The 21,178-nt window shown below is 37.9% G+C and overlaps 1 pseudogene across 1 annotated transcript; it reads right to left on the reverse strand.

Annotated features, from left to right (window-relative positions):
• Window positions 1–295: 295 nt before the first annotated feature.
• LOC143269016 (small ribosomal subunit protein eS8 pseudogene) lies at window positions 296–977 on the reverse strand (annotated as a pseudogene). Its single transcript, XR_013045275.1, has one exon. The product of XR_013045275.1 is annotated as a small ribosomal subunit protein eS8 pseudogene (transcript).
• Window positions 978–21,178: the final 20,201 nt, after the last annotated feature.

The raw sequence follows: 21,178 nt of genomic DNA on the forward strand, positions 1-21,178 counted from the left end.
GAACAGAATCCCACGACTTTCATTCTGAGCTGCAAATACACAATGCAGTTCTAAACACTTCAAACACACACACACACACACACACACACACACACACACACACACACACACACACGTACACAACTAAATAAAAAACAAAGTGTTTGCAAAATCCCCAGTATGTAACGTAATACTTCACACTAGACTACAATACATGTTTTAAAAAAAATAGTTATAAAGACTTGGCTGTTGTACAGAGATCATGTCTCTTTTTTTTTTTTTTTTATAGAACAATAAACACCTTTATTACATGAGCTATGAATGATGCTTTATTTGCCTTTCCGGGCTTTGATCTTCCTCAGATAGAACTCCAGCTCCTTGCCTTCTAGCACGTAGCCGTCTGCCCGGCCACACTGGCCTGGTCTCGAGGCGATGCAGGCAAGAAGCTTGCCCTGCTGGAACTGCTCCTCCAGAAGACTGCTGATTTTAGCGTTCTTTTTCCTTTCATCATATTTCTTTTGGATTTTCTTTGATCGTTTTTTGTTTAGTATTTCTTCCTCTTCGGGAGTCAGCTTGGCCCCCTTCTTGCGGCCCAGGGGCAGCGCATAGTGAGACTCATACCACTGTCGGTATGGTGTGCTGTCGATAAGCACGATGCAGTTCTTCACCAGGGTCTTGGTGCGGACCAGCTCGTTATGGGATGCATTGTAGACAACATCAATGATCCTTGTTTTCCGAGTACAACACTCAGAGCCCCAGGAAAAGTTCCCCACATCCAATCTTAGGGCACGGTACTTCTTGTTGCCTCCTCGGACTCGGACTGTGTGTATACGACGAGGGCCAATCTTCGTGTTGGCAGCGGGCCGTCCCAGCTCATACTTCCGCTTCTTGTGGTAGGGCTTTCTCTTACCCCCGGTCTTGCGGCGCTTGTGCCAGTTGTCTCGAGAGATGCCCATCGCTCGGCGCTGGCTGGAAAGAGGAAGCGCAAAGCTTCACGGTCCGGTTTCTCGAGATCATGTCTCTTGATGTGGCTATGAATGGACCAAGGACAACAGTGTCTACACACCTCTCTGATAAATCAGACCTATCAAAGCTAGTACTCAAAAACCAAATTCCTCTCATGGGGACAAAATGCAGGTTCCTTCATCCATCCTAAGTTTGTGATTGAGATTCTTATAACCAAGGGAGAGATTCGAAAGAGAAAACATACATACGTGTAAAACACAATATTTAGATGACATGGAGACTTCAGAACTGAAGACTGAAGAAACCAATGGAATCCAGGTATTTGTGATGAACAGCTGTTAGCAGTCGTAGCTATAATACCAAGGATTCTAATTTATTGCTAATAACTCTAGGGCAAGTAAATGAGCAAGGCCTGTTAGTTCACATTGCTGATGGCATCTCCTTTTCTAGAAAATTTTAAGTGACTTTACCAGGTGATGGCATGAACGTATCAGAGAGAACTTACTGCTTCTGCTCTTGTCCTAAATCCTGTCACAGCCTGTTTGTAAGTAGCTTGACAGAAGTCCGGTCACCGCAACCACTTCCTGTTGACACTGAGCATGTCTGCATTGCTGATTTATTTTAAATCCTTTCCTGTCTTCTAATTTATTAATTTTCATAATGTTTAAAATTTTCAACTTATACATCTTTTGTTTGTCAGTAGAAGTCATTTTATTACTATATTTTGTTTGTTCTTTAGAAAAATAGTATTGTTTTTTACCCTAGGATGCTGAGCTATCTAGTCTCAGGTTCTCGGCCATCCAAACAGTATCAGGAATGGGTTCAGTCTTGTAGAGTGGGTCTTAAGTCTCTTCAAATATGGATTAGATTATTTCCAAAAGCTGTGTGTGCCACCATTGTTCTAGCATGACTTACAGGCAGGACACCATTGTAAATCAAAGGGTTTAAAGCTCTCGGTCGGTGTTTACATTTCTCCTTTGGTAGCATGCAGAGTACCTTCCTGCACCAGAGACACTAAAATATAAGAGGTCACTTTCAGCATCTCTGTAGGCATCAGCTCCACTTCTCCATATCCAGTGAGTTGTGTGGGCATTCTCTCCTCAAGGAAGCTTTGTCAGTTTTGAGAGAGCAACCAACAGTCCTGGCAACAGCCTGGGGAGTTTGGAGCCAAAAACTCAATTAGATGTAACCCCAATTCCCAGGACTGGAAGCTTCATTTGGTGACAAGAGATGTAAGGACCCTCTCTCCCCCATTAATTGGTGATTTCATGTAGGTCACCTACATGTGTGTGTGTGTGTGTGTGTGTGTATATATATATATATATATATATATATATGTATGTATATATATGTATATATATTTATGGAGTTTCAACTATATTAGATTTCCATACTAACCCTCAAATGGCCCAAAATTTTAGCTGTGTCCCCTCATATTCCCTGCCTTCTCATACCACCTTCCCCACCCTACTTGATCCTCCATTCCAGTCCCCCATACAGCCATAACTAACTATTCTATTTCCTTTTCCTAGTGCAATCTCTCTGTCCCCCATAGTTTCTTACTCTCTAATGATCCGCTGTGACTCTACTGATTGTACATTGATTATCATTGACTTAACAGCTTATGTCCACATATAAGCAAATACATTTTAAATTTGTCTTTTTGGTCTGGGTTACTTTATTCAAGATGATTTTTTCTGGTTCAATCTATGTACTTTTGGATGTCATGATTTCATTTTTTAACAGCTGAGTAATATCTATTATGTAAATGTACCACATTTTCTTTATTCATTTATCCTCTCTTGAGGGACATCTAGGTGGCTTCCAGATTCTGGCTATTGTGAATACAGCAGCAATGAGCATGGTTGAGCAAGTGTGTCTGTGGTAGGATGAAGATTTTGTATATATGTCCAAGAGTGATATAGCTAGATCTTGAAGTTGATAGATTCCCATCTTCCTGAGGAACCACCGCACTGAATTCCATAGTTACTGTATTATTTTTCACTCACACCAGCAGTGGATGAGTGTTCCCCTTGCTCCATATCCTCAGCAACATGAGTAGTCACTTCTTTTATTGATCTTAACCATTCTCATGTTTAAGAAGAAACCTCAAAGTTGTTTTGATTTATATTTCCCTGATAACTAAGGATGTTAAACATTTAAGAGTTTCTCAACCAAAGAGTTTCTTCTTCTAAAAATTCTCTGTGTAGCTCTGTGCTCCATTACTTAACTGGGTAATTTGTTTTCCTGGTATTTGGGTTTGTTTGTTTATTTTGTTTTTCAAGTTCATTATGTATTTTGGATATTAATCCTTTATTTGAGGTATAGCTGTAAAAATATTTTCCATACTGTAGGTTGTTACTTGTTAAGTTTGCTTTACAGAAGCTTTTCAGTTTCCTGAGGTCCCATCTATTAAACCAGCACCAGGTTTTGAAGATGCTGTCTGCTCACAAGTGTGTATTTCTGACTTCTTCATCAAAAATCAAGTGTCAGCACATGTGTGAATTTATGTGTAGTCATCAATTCTATTCCATTGATCACAGTTTTTCCACAGTACTATGCTGTTTTTATTTCTATAACTATGTAGCATAACTTGAAATCATTGATAGTGGTACCTCGCACAGTTCATTTATTATTCAGGATTCTTTTATTTTATATTTTATTCTATTCTAGGCTTTTTTATTTACATATGAAACTCAAAATTGTCCTTTCAAAATCTGTGAAGAATTGTTTTATAATTTTGATGTGTATTGCATTAAACTGGTATATTGCTTTTTGGTTGGAGGTGTCCATTTTTATTATATTAATCCTATGATCCAGGAGCATAGGATATCTTTCCATCTGCTGATATCTTCTTCGATTTCTTTAGTGTCTTGAAGTTTTTATCCTATAAGTCTTTCACTGGCTTGGACAAAGTTACCCCAAGATATTTTGTATTATTTGAGGCAATTTTGAAAGATGTTGCTTGCTGATTTCTTTCTCAGTCTGTCATTTGTATATATGAAGGCTGCTGATTTTTGCGAGTTAATTTTGTATCAAGATACTTGGCTGAAAAATTTTACTAGCTATAGGAGTTTTCCAGTGGAAATTTTAGCATCATTTAAATGTATAAATCATTTATCCATTTATACAAATATCTATTTATATAATCAAGGTATAATATCATTTGCAAATAAAGCTACTTTGACTTCTTCCTTTCCAATTTGTATATCCTTAAAGTTATTTACTTATTTTGGTGATCCATGCATGAATATTGTATTTACATCACTTCTTCCCCTCATTTCCCCAACCAGCTGCTGTGTTTAGTCTGGACCTGGATTCTCCCGCCGATTATTGTCACATACTCATTTTTTACGTGATTCCATGTCAGTCCTCAGTGTAGGTAAAAAATTAAGAGTAAGACCAGGAGAGCTACAAGATGTCAACACTGCAGAGAGCCTACTGTGTCTCACAAGTATCTACAGTGCTAAGCTTGCCTGCTGTGACATCTAACAGAGGAAGCAGCTCTGTTTGCATGAGCAAATTAAGATCACAAAGCTGAATCATTATTGTCACTCTTGATACCACTGTCATTTTGCTGCTGAGTATCCGCCCCACTTGCTAATATGTGATCTCTGTACAGCAGACAGAAAGACTTTGCAGAACTGATTTGGAGGAAGCCCATAATGAACTAAGCATTATTGCCAAATGTGTCTCTAGAGGATTTTTTTTTCTGGCAGCAACGAAGACTTTTGAAAATGTAATGGTTTCACAAGGCCTCTGTTTCTCCTGTCTATTAGTACCTCTTACATTTTTGAGCAGTTGAGTTGATTGTGATGCCTCTAACAAATGAGTTATGAAGCGATTAGTTCTAAGACAGATACATGAGACATACAAATGCTTGAGTATATAGAAGATTTATCTTTGGGAAAGCAGCTAGTGTTTGTTTTCATTTTTTTTCCTCTGCAAAGTGATGAGTTTTCACAACAAAACTAAGAGTGAATAAAAATTATGACACAAAATAACAACACAACTAAAATTTTATTATAATGTCATGTTCATTTATTTTGCACCTAAAGTTAGAAAATATGCCATCTGAGAAAGTAGACATTGTAACAGAAATTCATACATTTGGTTGCCTTGAAAAACATAAAGCAATGGGTTTTTTTTTGTTGTTGTTTTTGTTTTCTCTCTAAAGAATGGAGAAAAACTGGAGACCAAAGGGTTCTTAAAAAATTTAATAGTAAAATGTTAAAATGAGACTAACTATATTTGAGTCAAGGCAGGGGGAGAGTTGCCTTTCTTAGATAAAAGGAAACATTTTGTCATAGTGAGTTGTAGAGTTTGGACTTTCTGCTTGTCTTGTTAAATATCTGTCGTGGGCATGCTCTGCCTAGTATTATAACAACTCGACATAAGCTAGAGTTACTGAAGAGGAAGGAGCCTCAATTGAGAAAATGCTTTCAGAAAACTGGACTGCATGCAAACCTGTAAGACATTTTCTTAATTAGTGATTGATATGGGAAGGCCCAGCCCATGGTCATTGTGTTCAATCCTACCCCCCCACCCTCGCTGGTGGTCCTGGGTTTTATAAGAAAGCCGGCAGAGCAAGCCATGGGGAGCTAACCAGTAAGCAGCATTCCCCACCCCCATGACCTCTGCATCAGCTCCTGCCTCCAGGTCTCTACCCTGTTTGAGTTTCTGTCCAGTCTCTTAGACGATGAACAGTAACATGGAAATACAAGCCAAATAACACAACCCCCCCCCCCCCCGAGTTGCTCTGGTCATGATTTTATCAAAGCAGTAGTAACCCTAAAATGTGGTATAAGCATTTTAATTAGACAGCTACAAACACATTTAGATATATATGTAATGGCTCAAATATATATTATAATTTACGTATAAATATGTACTTCATTATATAGCCAGTGTTTAGAAACACCACTTTACAAAGTGAGATCTTATTCTCCTCCATATTCCTTATATAGAAAGAAGTTATACTGCAAGGCAGTTTCATTCACAGGCAAAATGTAATACATATGTAACATGAGTGCTTTATAATTACAAGCAAGAGGCCAAGCTAGACAGCCAATTAAAAGCTGCTGAGAAACGCTCAAGAGAAAAATCCTGAGGATTTTTATTCTTGGCTCTTTGGAATTTTAAGAAGTTGAGAATGTTTTAGCTTATGGAAGTTTTCTTGTGAGAAAGACTGGGTTGGGGAGAGGTCAGATGATGGTGTTCTGGCTCTGGGCAGGCAACTCAACAGTAAGCACCTGTGAGCACATTGTGATGGCTTCAGGAATGGAACTCTGATCCAAAGTTCACATCAGCTAACCATAAAACATCAGAGGCTCAAGGAAGGATTTTAACCCTCTCATATTCTAGGGGCTTTTTAACATGAGGAACAAAAATTACCAACCTCCTGACTCTGGTAGCAGCCACGAGACAGTGAAAAGGACTAGTACTAAATTAACAGGCAGAAAATCAACATTTGAACTAAACATGAAAAAAAAAGGTGGAAATATTTTTGCTCCTAAATTTAAATGATTCATTTAGTAATAAATGAAATAATAAATAAAATATTACTAAAGTGTTAGAATAATTTTAAATTGATGGAAGAGAGCTATAAATAGGAGAACAGTCCATATTGCACTGGTAACCACAGTCACCTCTGGCAAAGGGAAGGAAGTGGTAAAATTAAGTGTTAGAGAAAAATCAATCCAGCATTCAAGGATTTGTGATTCGGGCAGCACCTAAAACCACGAGAGTCTCAGAGCTCAGTTTTGCAAGAAGTGGGCAGAGAGAGCACCAGGGAAGGTACAGAGATAGCCTTACAGGTGTGAGCCAGCCTTTGCCTGACTCAGAGGTGGTAATACTCAGGTTCCCTGTGATGGGTTGAAATCCTGATCCACATAAAACAACCTTTTGTGTTTGATTTCAGTTTGTGTCTATAAGAATGAGGTCAGGTTGCAGTATGTTGTGACCAGGCATACAGCAGATGCTAGCTCCTGCAGAGGCCTGAAGCTTTCTACCAATACTTGCCTCTTTGCTGAGTGATCCTCAAGAATGATTATACTTTCAAAATGATTGACTTGTATCATGTTGCTAAAAGGGTCCCTACTGGAAATGAATGAACCATGAATGGATTATTGCATTTGTTACCAGTACCTACCTGAGCTGAATCTGTAAAAGGGGTAAGAAGCCCCTGAACTGTTCAAAATAACAAATCACTCTAAGAAATTAACCCCCTGCAAAGACACAGGCTTGAGAAAGGGAAATGAATCCCCTAAAAATGATATTGGTCATTATTATTGTGTGCTGCTTTGGGCTGCAATCATCTACAATACTACTTGCATATTTAAGAAATGCTTGCAGTGAAGGATTGTGAAGAATAGTTTTGGAAAACAAAGTAATTAGATTTTCATTTCTTGTTTTAATTTTCACAAAAGGAAATGCAAGGTGATGCAATCATAGCAAGTGATATCACATAGTCCTTGGGAACCAATGATGAGAGCAAGAGATCACAAGTCCCACACAAAACACCAGTGGCAGTAAGTAGATGGAAGTATGGCATCTTCCCCTGCAGTTCAAACAATAAAAAAGTCAAGGATGATGTTTTCTTCATTGTTCATAGCAACAATATTGGAGTATTACTTGTACGTAAAGAACCAGAATGCATTACTCTTCAGGCTATTGATGATATCCACACTTGGGGGCATATGAAAATTTTACATAGCCTTAAAAAAAGTCATAATAACAATTAATTTGAAAACCAGCTATTCAGTCTCACACCAGTCACATACCTCAGGTGCCAAACATAAGTTGAGATGTCATAAGGTGAGAATTTTATGGGAAGAATTGGCAGGGCAGCAAGATTTGATCGCTACAGAGGAGAGGACGATTGTAGTACAAATGTTATGAAATAAGACCTGTAACTGTTAAGAATGAACTACAACTATTTTACACAGAAGAATGAACTGGTAGAAAAGGAAGCTATGTAGGTAAGGCAGCATGATCAGCTGTGTTTTGTTTTGAGATCTTGACAGCTCTCTGGCAGAGGATTGTAGGGAGCTTGAGAATGGGCTGTCTGAGATCTTAGACTGACAGGACCCCAAGTGTAGGACCTGAAGGAAGCAGGAAGATGGTTTGCTTAACAAGTGTCAAATTCTCATGGATCTGTAGAATCGTAAAGATGTTCTTAGTCACCAGGCACTAATCAACTATGTCTCAGCTTTGGGACTTCTGAGGAAATCTCTTCATTGTACAGTTTTCAGAGGACTGGTGCTAATTCGGCTCAGTTAAACAGAACATCTCAAGGTGAGCAACTAACTGGTCTGACAGTTGCTCATCATCCAGTCTCTCAGGCCATGTCTGATTACCTGGCCTAGTAGGGCACTTTTGGTCAATCCCTTCTTCCTGCTCATGTTTTCTCTTAGTAACTTTCTATCCACTTATCCCATAACATTTTTTCCTTCTACATTTCTAAGGAACTGTAGTTTCATTTCATTATTCAATTTCTATGAATATTTAGTACAAGGCCATGTCTGAGTGAGGTCCAGGTCAGGTAAGACTGAACTCTCTATATGAGCTACTTCATGAAGGGCCAAACAGGATAAAGACATGTCCACATACTGTCTAATGAATGAAATATGTCCACATACTGTCTAATGAATGAAATATGCCTAATTTATTTATGAATACTTGGTTATCACTTGAAAGTTTCATGCATGTGTACAGTGTAACTGATAGTACTCACTCCCACTTTTCTCCACCCACTCCACCTGCCCAGCCCCAAACACATCTTTCTTCCAAGTCCACAGTCTATGTTTTTGTTTGTTTTCTGTTGCTCACTAAATCCAATTATGCACTGAAGCATGGGGCAACCTGCTAATGGCCACACACTGGAAAAAAAAGTGATTCTCCTTCCCCTAACAGCCAACTATTGACATTAACTCCTAGGTTATGGGTGGGGCCTCCTGAATTCCCTCCATAAGTTAGAATGCTGAGTGTCTCATGCTGTGCTGGCAGCTACAGCTGCAAAGAGTTCATGCATGCAACTGCTGTGTCTGGTGGAGGTTAAAAATAGTTTTCCTGGGATAGCGAAATGACTCATTGTGGAAGAACACTTGCTGTCCAAGCATGGGAATCTGAGTTCAAGTCCCTTGCACTCAGGTAAAAATAATCAGGTGTGGTCAAGTGCCTGTAATCCCAATATTGTTCCTGCATACCCATGCACTTTCTGACCACTTCCTGTTTTCCAAGGTAACATTCTTCCTCCCCTTCTTTCAGTGGTATTCCCTAAAAAAGCCTTGAAGGGAGACACGAGATATAGATACCTATGGATGAACAGTCACAGTTATTTATTCTCAGCGCATTTAAAAATAATAAATATTGCATTAATAGTTACCCACTGCAACAAATAAGCTTCCCTGACCCATGTTGGGAGTAGCACATGTCTATTGGTACAAACAAATATTTAAAAGACTACATGAAAGCATAGCCATTTAACAAAATTTCATCATGAGTTTACATTAGGGCCTATACCTCCCTAGCTCTAGATATTTTTTAAAACCAGGGTTCCAGTATCATACATGAACTCCCTCCTGTGTGTCAGTCCACTCTGAATACACATATTTTACTTGCCCATGATATCTTTGAAATTGAGCTCAATATTTCTCTTATGCTTCAAGAGGTCATTGCAATAATGACTCTTGAATAGAGTCATCCTTACATCATTTTACATTTATGAAAGAGTTATCTTTCACAGCACAAGACACTTCAGCTAATCATTTATAAATCAACAAATGGAGATCTGAGAGTTTCTGGCCTTGTCATACATTGGGATACAAGGGTTCATCCATGAAATTTGTCAGTCATTTAGTAAAGGCAGAGATGAGGATGGTCTTCATAGTATGTTTTCCCCTAGACTACAATACAGGATTGGGTAAGAGTGACTCCTTTAATCATCCTTGCTGTGCTGCAGCACCAGCCTTAGGTAAATCTGTCCCACCCAGCTCCTCCTCTAACAGTGTGTACAGACGAAACAGGCTTCATGCCTCCATGGTATAATTACTGTGCAAGTAGGAATCTTCAAGGATATAATGAATATCTACAAATCTGTATGACGTATGTAAGAAAATATGAAAATTTCAAGAGCCTTAAGAACTCACTGAGAGGCACTGGAGATGGGGATCAATACACAGATTTCTTTTTCCCCCACAACATAATGTTTCTATTAATGATTTGGGAATTTTATACATACACCCTGATCACATTTGCTTTCTCTTCCTCCCAAATGTAGCTGCCCACCCTTGTGTCCTCCCCAGAAAAAAAAAGAAAAAAAAACAAAAAAACAAAAAACAAAGGAGAAATAAACCAAATCCAATTTGTATTATCCATATATTCACTGGAGCCTGGTGAAGCCTGGTCAAACTCCCAGTGTCCAGCCCCTTAAAGAGAACCTAGTCTTTCCTGCCCCACTCCTCACCAGAAGTCATCAACTGTGAAGAGCTACACATCAGCATCTTTATCACAATTTCTAAGAACTCTCTTCAACAGCATCCTGTCTAGAATGTTTCCCTTTTTGCTTTCTCTCTTTTTTTTGGGGGGGGGGTAGGGGCGGGTGTTACAGAAGCTTTCAATGTCTCTCATTTTCAGTTATGAGTTATGAAGTCATCTATACCACTGCAAAAGATGCATCCTTGCCCATAGGAGCCAGCAGCAGCATGGATCATGGATAATCCACATGGTGTCTGGAGGCAGCATGTATCAGGGAAAGGCAGAAGCACCTATCACTGATAGGTAGCATACCATATCATGGTTTTCAACAGCATCACAAATCATGGAACTCAGCATTATCGCCAACATGAGCATGGATTAGTGACATCAGTGGCATTGACACTAGAGGTAGTTGACATGTTATACTGAGTTCTCAACAATTCCTGGGCATGTCTGAGGTTTGTGGCACATTGAAGTTCTTAAGAAGTTTGAGGAAGAATTAAACAGAGAGAAAGGTTATTCTGTTTCTACCTGATATAGAGGAGGTTAAAAATAGTTCTTCTGGTCTAGGGAAATGGTTCAGTGTGTAAGAGTGCTTTCATGAAAATATGAGTTCAGATCCCTAGCACTCATATAAAAAATTAACTGTGCTCACGTTCCTGTGAGCCCAATTGTAGTTAGAGTTTTCCTGCCTGGCCCACAGTCAGGACAAATCTCTGTCACCCGCCAGTCCCACAGCCGCTCAGACCCAACCAAGTAAACACAGAGACTTATTGCTTGCAAACTGTATGGCCGTGGCAGACTTCTTACTAACTGTTCTTATATCTTAAATTAATCCATTTCTATAAATCTATACCTTACCACGTGGCTCGTAGCTTACCGGCATCTTCACATGCTGCTTGTCATGGCGGCGGCTGGCAGTGTCTCTCTCCACCTTCCTGTTTTCTCTATTCTCCTCTGTTAGTCCCGCCAATACTTCCTGCCTGGCCACTGGCCAATCAGTGTTTTATTTATTGACCAAACAGAGCAATTTGACATACAGACCATCCCACAGCACCCAATAGTGTGGAAAGTGGAGACAGAAAGCTCACCAGGGCTTCCAGGCCTCCACCATAGCTTTTGGTAACAGAGAGAAACCCCATCTCAACAGAATAGGGTGGAGGGTGGTAAAGCATCACATCTGGCATCATCATCTGGCTTCCGCAGGTGCAGTGCACATAGGTGCCCTCCTCCACACATATTGTTGTCTTACTATCCTCCTTGATTAAGGTTGATTAATTAAAATCTTATAAAATAGATAAACAATTAAAAGGAATTTTTAAGTGTGTGTATGTGTGTGTGTGTGTGTGTGTGTGTGTGTGTGTGTGTGTGTGTGTGTGAAGGGACCCAAAAGTTCAGGTTTGGAAGTGGTCATATGATCTAAATGCAGTTAGCATTTTAAGCTAATCAAAGATAAGAAGGTTTAGGGCTTTTGTTGGAGGACAAAATGAAAGCAACAGGAACTCAGGGAGAAATCCATGCTGCATTGTCTGAAAAGGATTATTTACCACATAGTAAGTATTGTTTCTATGATCTATTCTTGCTGGCATGGAGATGTTTACAAAAAAAAATAGTTCACTTACAAATGGAAGTCTTTTTGTAAATGTGAGATTTATACCTTAATTTTAAGCAGTTGGGGAAGAAACAAAACATTTTCTGTATCTGCTGCTCCTTGGTGAGTTTTATATCATAATAATTTATATGCCAAAAGGCATACCTTAGAATGGAATCCTCTGACATCCTTCAATGTTATTCCAGTGTTGAAATGACAATAAGAGTAATCTTTACAAAATTTCCTTACAAAAAATGTACAGCTACCTTTATAAATATAATGCATTTTTATTCAACATAAAGTTATCTTCTCTAAAATTAAAAAGGAATAACAAAGAAAACAAATTTCTGGACATAATGATTATTTCTTTCTTGTGTGTCTATGTGTGCATGTGCATGCGTATGTGTGCAAGTTCATGTGTGGAGCCATTTTTTCGAACCTGCCTAGATTTTTTGAGAAATGCTCTCTTACTGGCCTGAAAATCTCTCCTTAAGCTAGTCTGGTTTGCGGAGTAGTAAGGGTCTGTATGGGTGCACATGTGTGGGGTAGAGGTGTATATGCACATGTGTGCTTGTGTGTTTGGAGGTCAGTAATTAACTTCAGATGTTGCTCCTCAGGCACCATCCACTTTGTCTAATGCTTTCCTTGTTGCCTTTGTATACATGTGTCTATCAGTGCCTCCCTTCCTCCCCCGCCCCTCTCTATGTGTGTGTGTGTATGTGTGAGAGAGAGAGAGAGAAAGAGACAGAGACAGAGACAGAGAAAGAGACACAGAGAGACAGAGAGAGAGAGACAGAGAGAGCTTTGTTTGTATATACACATGGTTGCATGGGGAGTGTATATTAGTGTGAGGGTAATGCATGCATATTCATTTGGAAGCCACTGGTTTCTATCAGGTGTGTTCCTCAATTATTCTTTGCCTTCTATATTGAGGCAGGGTCTCTTATCTGAACCCAGAGCTCACTGATTAGGCTATTCTACAAAACCACCTTTCTCTGGGGATTTCCTCCCTGCCTCTGAAGCTCTGGCATTAAAGGATGTGGGTGCTGGTGATCCAAACTCTGATTCTTGTACTTGGAAAACGACCTTAACTATGAGCCACTTCTCCAGCCTCACTTACATTTTCTGAAGCAATTTTTTCTGGGCCTGGAGCTCACAGATTATGCTAGGCTGACTGGCAGAAAGATCCAAAGCATCCACCCCTCGGACTCCCCAGCACTGAGATTACAGATGCTGACTTATTTCATTTTTACAAAGCTTGCAGTAATAAATCTCAGCTTTTCATGCTGTTAAGGTAAACAACAATTTATCCACTAAACAGTCTCCTCAGCCCTATTTCTCAGAACGTTAAGGGGCACAGACACTAAATAGTATTTGCACAGTGTAATGAAGTTATTCTCTTGCCCTTTCTATATAAGAAAACCACTGATTCAATTTCACATAAACTTTAAATAAATAACCTACATAAAAATGAAAAAAATATTACTGTATATGAGTAAAAGATTGAAGAAAATTCACATAGAACACCTGACAAAATGACTAATGAAGTTGCTTACCATTCTGCATCCTGATTTTAGACATTTATCTATGATTCTATTTTATAAACCATATGGAAGTGTTGACAAATTCTTCCTATTAATTAGTTGTTTGGTGGCTGTAGCTAACTTATTTATGAATAATTCATTCAGAGATACCTCATGTTCAGAAACTTTTTTAGATTTTATTTCCTAAACTTTATCTCAATGTTATTTCTTTTATTAGGAGAGAAATTGTTACTATTAAACCAAACATCTCATTTTTTGTGTGTAAAACAGATAAAAAAAATAATGCTGTTTGGTTTACATCATGTCAAACAAAATTAGGAAAAATATTAGAACAATTTTCATAGTTAAATGGCTGGTTACCTTGCAATTATAAAAACAATAACATTTAATATCTGTAAATAAAATATTGGCAATCAAAACAATATCTAACCATATTTTAATTTGTTAATTCTGTCTCTATATGCTATATTATATAAAATGAATTAGAAAAACTGCCAAGGTAGATGTGGGCAGAAACCATGTTAGTTTGCATATCAAATTAAGGTAAGATGAGAAAGAACAAATCATAATTGTTGTTTTATTTTGATTTTAAATATTTACAAATGTGTCCTCTTACCTTGCTCTTTATTTATATGTGTTGTGAATTGATATAAATTCAAAAATATATCATCAAATAAAGACCTCTAATGAAGAAAAAAGAAACTCTAATTTCTAGAAATACCAAACTATTTATATAGTATAAATACACAAAGGTCTTTATTTTGGTTTAAATGTTCATATTTGGGAAAATGTGGCCTTGGAACCCCTTTTACTCTGTTCTTAAAATGTGTTGTCCATGCAGTTCTGTGTCCTTTTCACATCCATCCTTCCTTGGAAATGTTTCCTTGAACATTACTCTTTGTAAGCCACTGTATTTCACAATAAAAGATCTTGATTTTCATAAATAGTTGCTAATTTTACTGTTTCTTTGTGTGTATGTTTTCCTACATGCATTATGTGTATATATCACTTGCATGCCTGGTGCCAGCACAGTCTAGAGGAAGGCGTCGAATCCCTTGGAACTGGAGGTGCAGATGGTTGTGAAGCACAATGTGGGCACTGGGAATAAAATCCAACTCCTCTGCAAAAGCATCAATTGGCCTTAACTGCTCTGCTACCCGTCCGACTTCAAGGTTAAAGCAATGTCTAGAAAACGGTGTAAAGGAGAATGACTACACTGTTGCCCGTTCAACATACTGTTACAGATTTGCAAATTATGCATGAGTGTGAGGACTGATAGATGACAGAATGTGTGGTAGATGGATAGAAGAATGGATAGATAGATGATTAGGTCCATGTATGTATAGATGATTGTAGAGGTAGATGCATGTATAGATTGGGTGAGCTGAAAAACTCAAACAACATGATTTCAGCGACTTCCAAAATGCATCTCTACTTTGTGCATTTGCTTAGAGTGACAGCATTGTTTAGTATTAGGAATAGACCTTTATATTCCCTTTTCCAACCTCACACTCTTCATATAACATTGGAGTCTCCTAAAAATTAAAATCCCTCCTTCATAGTTCAGACAGTTTTTAAATTTCTTTCAACTGCCATGGTTGTTTTGGAAAATTCACTTTGCCTTGGAATGCCTGATTTCAAGTCTCATGAAGTTCAGAAAGACAACTCAGAGCCTTTGAGAAAATACTGTGCAGCATGAAGTCTGCTAAAGGGTAGCTTAGGTACAAGTAACCTTGGGAAAAATCACGAAGGAAATCTGAGCAATAGTTGGGGTGAACTAGTGGAGACCACTGTTGTGGAGGTGACATGATCAGAAGATACATTCTTTTCCAAGGGACACGAAATAAGAGGATCAAAAGCACAAGCTCACATGAGGTTAGTCCATATATAATACTGAGAACAGTGATGATACAGCAAAACAGAAAATTAGAAAGACAGGCTGACATCACCATGCACAAAGCCCCACCTCTACCAGCTCTTCCACAAAGGAAACTGCTCCTTCTGTGGAGGGAGAAGCCATGCCTGTCTTTTTAAATAATGTATGTACTCGTATTTCTTAGCAGAGTGCTGGGGAAAAAAATCACAGATGTATCATAAACAGGTTTCAACTGAAAATTAAGAGAATTTGCATATGATTTGAAATTTCAAATTTTTATATTGAAATAATTAATCTTTAATTGGTGCGATGTATTTGCAGGTATCAACACGCATGCCCACAAAGACTGATAATGACATTTAGTTTCTTTTTGGTTTCAGTAATTTGCTTCCTTCAGTTACAAATTTGCTTGATTAGTTGCTGAAAAATCTCCAAATGAATTAAGAAGTTTCACTTATTAAAATAGAATATTTACTTATTTCTAGAGCATATTTAAAATATTCTTACATACATTTTCTTTATTAAAGTATAAATAATTTAGCAAATCTCTGTGGTTTCATTGTTATTCTATTCCAAGGAAACATATTTCTTTAAAACCTTCTCCTATATATTTCAAAGCATTGATTGAGTCTATTTGTTGCCTCCCATAATCGTACTAACACAGGCCCTATCTTTTCCAAACTCAATTTGTTTGTTTCTTGTCTACAAGATTCATTGAATTTTTAAAAGTCACCATTGTGCTTGCCTTAAAAAATTATTCTTCTTTGAGGTTGTAAAAATATTTATACCATTATAAAATGTTTTTAAAAACCTTACTAGTTTCCAGAGTTTAACATTTCTAAGTGTCAGCTTTTAACCTGGATTTGTTTTTTTGGACTTCAGAGTGCACATGATTCTCAAGAAGTTTGCAAAACTTGGAAGTTGTATGTAGGTGTATACATTGTTACAATCAACAAGGAATGTTGCCATACCTTTTATCACACTCTGTGATAGGTCTGTCATCTTTCACAAAGAAGGTAAAAACCACTGTTGCAAATGAAGATATGCTTCCCTCCACGGTATCATATGTGCACAGATTTTGCTGTAGAAAATTGACATTTTTTCCCTTGAGTGCCATTGAAGCTAATTTCTCACTCGGGCTGAAGCTTTGCAAAATGAGATTGAACCAATGAGGCACATTACAGATTTGAAAGGTCTGTCTAGTGTATTGCTTTGATAATATAGAGACACATTCATCCTTTTTTTCTTTTAAATTAATATTATGTTCCAGCTTGGTCAAAGCACAATGATCTTTAACCAGATGTTTTTAGACAAATGACTTGCATCAGCTTATCCACATTCCCATGGGGCCATAGCCTCAAGGATGTCATTAGTAATTACCTGTCAAGACCACTTAAAGCAGTCTTAAATAATTAACATGTTATCACTTCTGCAGACTTGTCTCCTCAGTGACTGCGCAATCATATTACACTCTCAGCTGTTCCTCCTTCTTTTCTTAGTTATTTCTGTAGACTTTTGTAGTTTTTTTTAAACCAGTATTGCTCTTTCTACCCTTAAAAAAAGTCCAAAACATTTTGGACAGGAGAATGGACAGTTAAATGACCCTGGAGTTCTGTTCTACAACCTTAAGTAAAGTGTTTGAATGTCATACTTTTTATTGTTCTGCATGTATGATAATACTCAACTTTGACATTTGTGCAGACAAAGTCAAGGAAGTCAGGCATATTAACTTTAATACATCATATATATATATATATATATATATATATATATAATAGCATTTCTAAATAATTATATAGCATTATACCTGTTTGAAATTATGGAGCCAGGGTCTTGTGTATATAGTGAAGGTTGACTCTTGATCCTTCTGCATCTATCTCCTGACTCATGGAATAACAGACATGAACCACATGCTCAGTTTATAAGGTTCCAGTGATCAAACACAGGGCTTCATTCATGCTAGGTAAGTATCCTATGGACTGAGCTGCTTCCTGACCCCTTGTTTGAAATATTCTTTCAAAAATTATCTGCTAACAGTTAGGAATTGAAATGTTGACATTTTGGTGGTCTGTTTTGAAAAGACATTTGACAAACTAAATTGTCTTCTAATAAAGTTTCCCTAGAGCAGTGAAGTTGTAGCAAGCCCTCATGGGAAAGTGTTACAAATACTCATCACAAATTAATAGTAAGCAGGATTTTTCCAACTCCCTGCTGGGGTTAAAATGTGAGGGTACGAGGAAAAGCAGAACTTTGTAGCACAAAATCAGCTCACTAATACTGTAGCTGTCAATATGAGTGGTAAGCCAACCCCATCCACTCTTGGAATTCATTTTTCTAAGATACAAACATGATTTATAAAAACATCTTAAAGATACAAAAATAAAACCACACACCAATATGCTAGGGGGTCAAAGGGATCTCCCCTGGAAGGGGAAATAGAAATGATTTTAATGTATAGAGTGGGGACAGGTGTCCATGGGACAGAAGGGAGCAGGTAGCAGGGGGTGGAATGGAGAGAGAGAGTATGAGGAGAGAAGACTGGAATTAGGGTATTTGTGGGGTGATATGGAAACAGTTCCATGGAAACTTATGAGGATGACCTTAGTGAGCACTCGCAGTAATGGTGTATACAGAGCCTGACCTGTCCATCTTCTGTAACCAGGCAAAGCTTCCATTGGTGAGACTGGAACACCAACCCAAACCATAAAACCTTTGACCTACATCCTGTCCTGACTGCAAGATGTGCTAGCGCAGTGGTGGCTCAGATCTTGTAGGAGAGGCTGGTGTAGAAACAAACATGACTGACAAAACCAGAGCTGGCCAAAAAAAGTCAATGAAATTATACTAATGATATTCTGCTATATTCATAGATCAGATCAGTGCCTAGCACAGTCATCACCAGAGGTTTCCTCTAGCATCTGATGGGAACAGATACAGAGAAGCACAGTCAAACATTAAGCAGAGCTCAAGGAATCCTGTAGAAGAGGGGGAGGATGGATTGTAGAGCCAGAGGGGTCAAGAACACCCAGAGAACATGGCCCACAGGATCAACTAAGCAGGGCTCATAGACACTGAAGTCACAATCACTGAGCCTCCTTGGGTCTCCACTAGGGCTTTTCCTAATGTGGTTATTTAGCTTGGGGTTTTTGTGGAACTCCTAACAATGGAAGTGGAGGTGCCTCTGACTGTTTTGCTTGCTCTGGGGACCCCTTTCTCCTATTGGGTTGCTTAGTGCAGCCTAGATATGAGAGGGCTTGTGCCTAGTCTTTTGATATCTTGTTGTGCCATGTTTGATTGATATCCTTGGGAATCTTGCTCTTTTCTGAAGGGAAACCTAGGAACAGTGGATCTGGGGGAGAGGTGAGGTGGGAAGAGTGGAGGGAGGGGACTGTGGTTGGCATGTATTCTATGAAGGAAGAAAAACAAACAAACAAACAAATAAGCAAAATAACAACAAACAAGACACCAACATGATATATGAAATATAATTATATAACAACGAACCCTCATTAGGAACAAATAATTAAAAGCAAAAGAAACATTCAAAAACATCCCTTCACAACCTTAAAGTGTATCTGATTTCACTGAGATTAGTTTATTTAAAGTACTTGTTTAAAATTGTAGTTTGCAGAATGTTTCATAACAATTGTCCCAGTACTCTTGGAGATGAGTCTTCCTCATATTGATGTAACCTTAAGTTTGGAAATGAAGACTCTTCCCCCATCCTCTCTGCCTCTGTATCTGTGTGTCTCTATGTGTGTGTGTGCGCGTGCGCGTGCACGCATCTGTCTGTCTGTCTGTCTCTCTCTCTCTCTCTCTCTCTCTCTCTCTCTCTCTCTCACTCTCTCTCTCTCTCTCTCTGACACACACACACACACAAACAACACACAGCCACACAACACACACATACACACACACAGAGGACAAGTTTGAAATCTTAAAGGGATGACTCAGTTTACTATTAATCTGTGTAGATATCATCTCTGGAGGTCAGATGAGGTAACTAATCTGTTCATAGTCTTCACAAACCTCCAGAGCAATGGAATATTGAAATGGCAACTTCCAAAGCTATCTACTATGATTCTGCATTCCCAATACATTAATGGATTTGGCTGTTTCACTGGATTGAGATATGTATACTCTAATGAGTCACTTTTGACAAGTGTTTCTCGGCTTATTTCCATTTCTTAAGGTTACCTGATATTCCAGAGCTCTAGAGGCATTAGCAGTTAGTCCTGCACATCTAATAGACTAAATTAAAAGGGGATCCTGATAAAGTAGACACTGATGCAGTGTTCATCCCTGGAACACTTATGAACTTGAAATACCTCTGTAAACATCAGCAAAAGCTAAATGCAGAGGTTAGTCCAGTTAGAATGATGTTGGAGAATTTTTTTCCATGTTATTCTTCAGGTTTACCTTACAGCCTGAGACCTGGGAGACCAAAAGAGCCAATGTTATTCCAACCTTGACTATTAAAGTGGGACACCAAGTAAAGTGGTTACTGAACCAAAGTATCCAAATGTCCTAAAGCTGTTAGGGCAAATATATTGACTGTTCAAAGTCAGACACACTTGAGATTAGTCCGTGTTCCTCATGACTGTGCAGCCTAATATGCACAATGGCCAATATTACTCCACTAAACCCTGATATCTACCACTTATAAATATTGATAAATAATAATTGTATTGCCTCCATACATTATGATCTAGTATGTGTATGCATGTTTCTACAGTTAGCATTCAGAAAGACTGCAACAGAGTCTGCATGTACATGTGAAGAGGAGGAAAGGTGGAGAATGTAAGAAAGGAAAAGTGAACAAAAGGAAGAGTCCTTATCCTCTACTGTTAACTGAGATGCATATCTTTGATTTTCCAATTAAACAAAAATTAATAATGTATATCTTAAGCCAAAAGATGGCAACTTTCTAAGATCTGCTAACAAACAACCTTCCTAGAAATTTTAATACCATACAGTTCTGTTAATACTGCGCTATTGGAACCTAAGTGAACACTGGTTTTAATTTTCACCTTTAAAACTATTACTAAATGTGCAGGTAGAAATCATTCCTCTTATTTCCTTTAACTATTTTATCTTTGATGAATAGAAGTTTGATTTTTTTTAGTATTCCTTAGAGATTCCAGAGATTTTTTATTCTTTCATTCTTTTTTTTAAATATATGTTCATTAGTTCTTAGAAATACCTAGGAATTATTTACTAAGATTAGCTGTATATTCTGAAAATCATCAATGCTTCAAATTTCTTTCTAATTTGTTAATTAACTTTGTTTATAATAATTTTATAGATTTTTTCTTTTACTATATAAAAATCTGTTATGTAATTTTATTCATTTATTCAAGTATAAGATTAAAAAAATCATTTCTAGTTCAAGACTAAATATTTATCCTTATTTTTCATAATTGTAAGTTCCCTTTTGTGCTATACTTTTATAGCTTACTTAATAGCACAGTACAACAGTGAGAAAATCTACTGAAGCTAACACATTGATTTCAGTAGGTCAGCCATCAAGGAGCCATTCTTTCCATTCAGAATACTTTAAGAAAAGGATATCTCTGGTAAGTCTGAGCTCTTGAGCAATATCAAGGAGAAATAATGTGGTTCTTATGATATGAGCAGCTTAAAGATTCAATGTAAGTTGATCTTTTAAAGCAGAGGAACTCAGTAGATATGAAGCAGGATTTATTACAACCATATCTTTGAACAACTGCCTGCATTCTTTGGCTT

Source organism: Peromyscus maniculatus, chromosome 17, assembly GCF_049852395.1.
Source record: "Peromyscus maniculatus bairdii isolate BWxNUB_F1_BW_parent chromosome 17, HU_Pman_BW_mat_3.1, whole genome shotgun sequence".
NCBI lineage: Eukaryota > Metazoa > Chordata > Mammalia > Rodentia > Cricetidae > Peromyscus > Peromyscus maniculatus.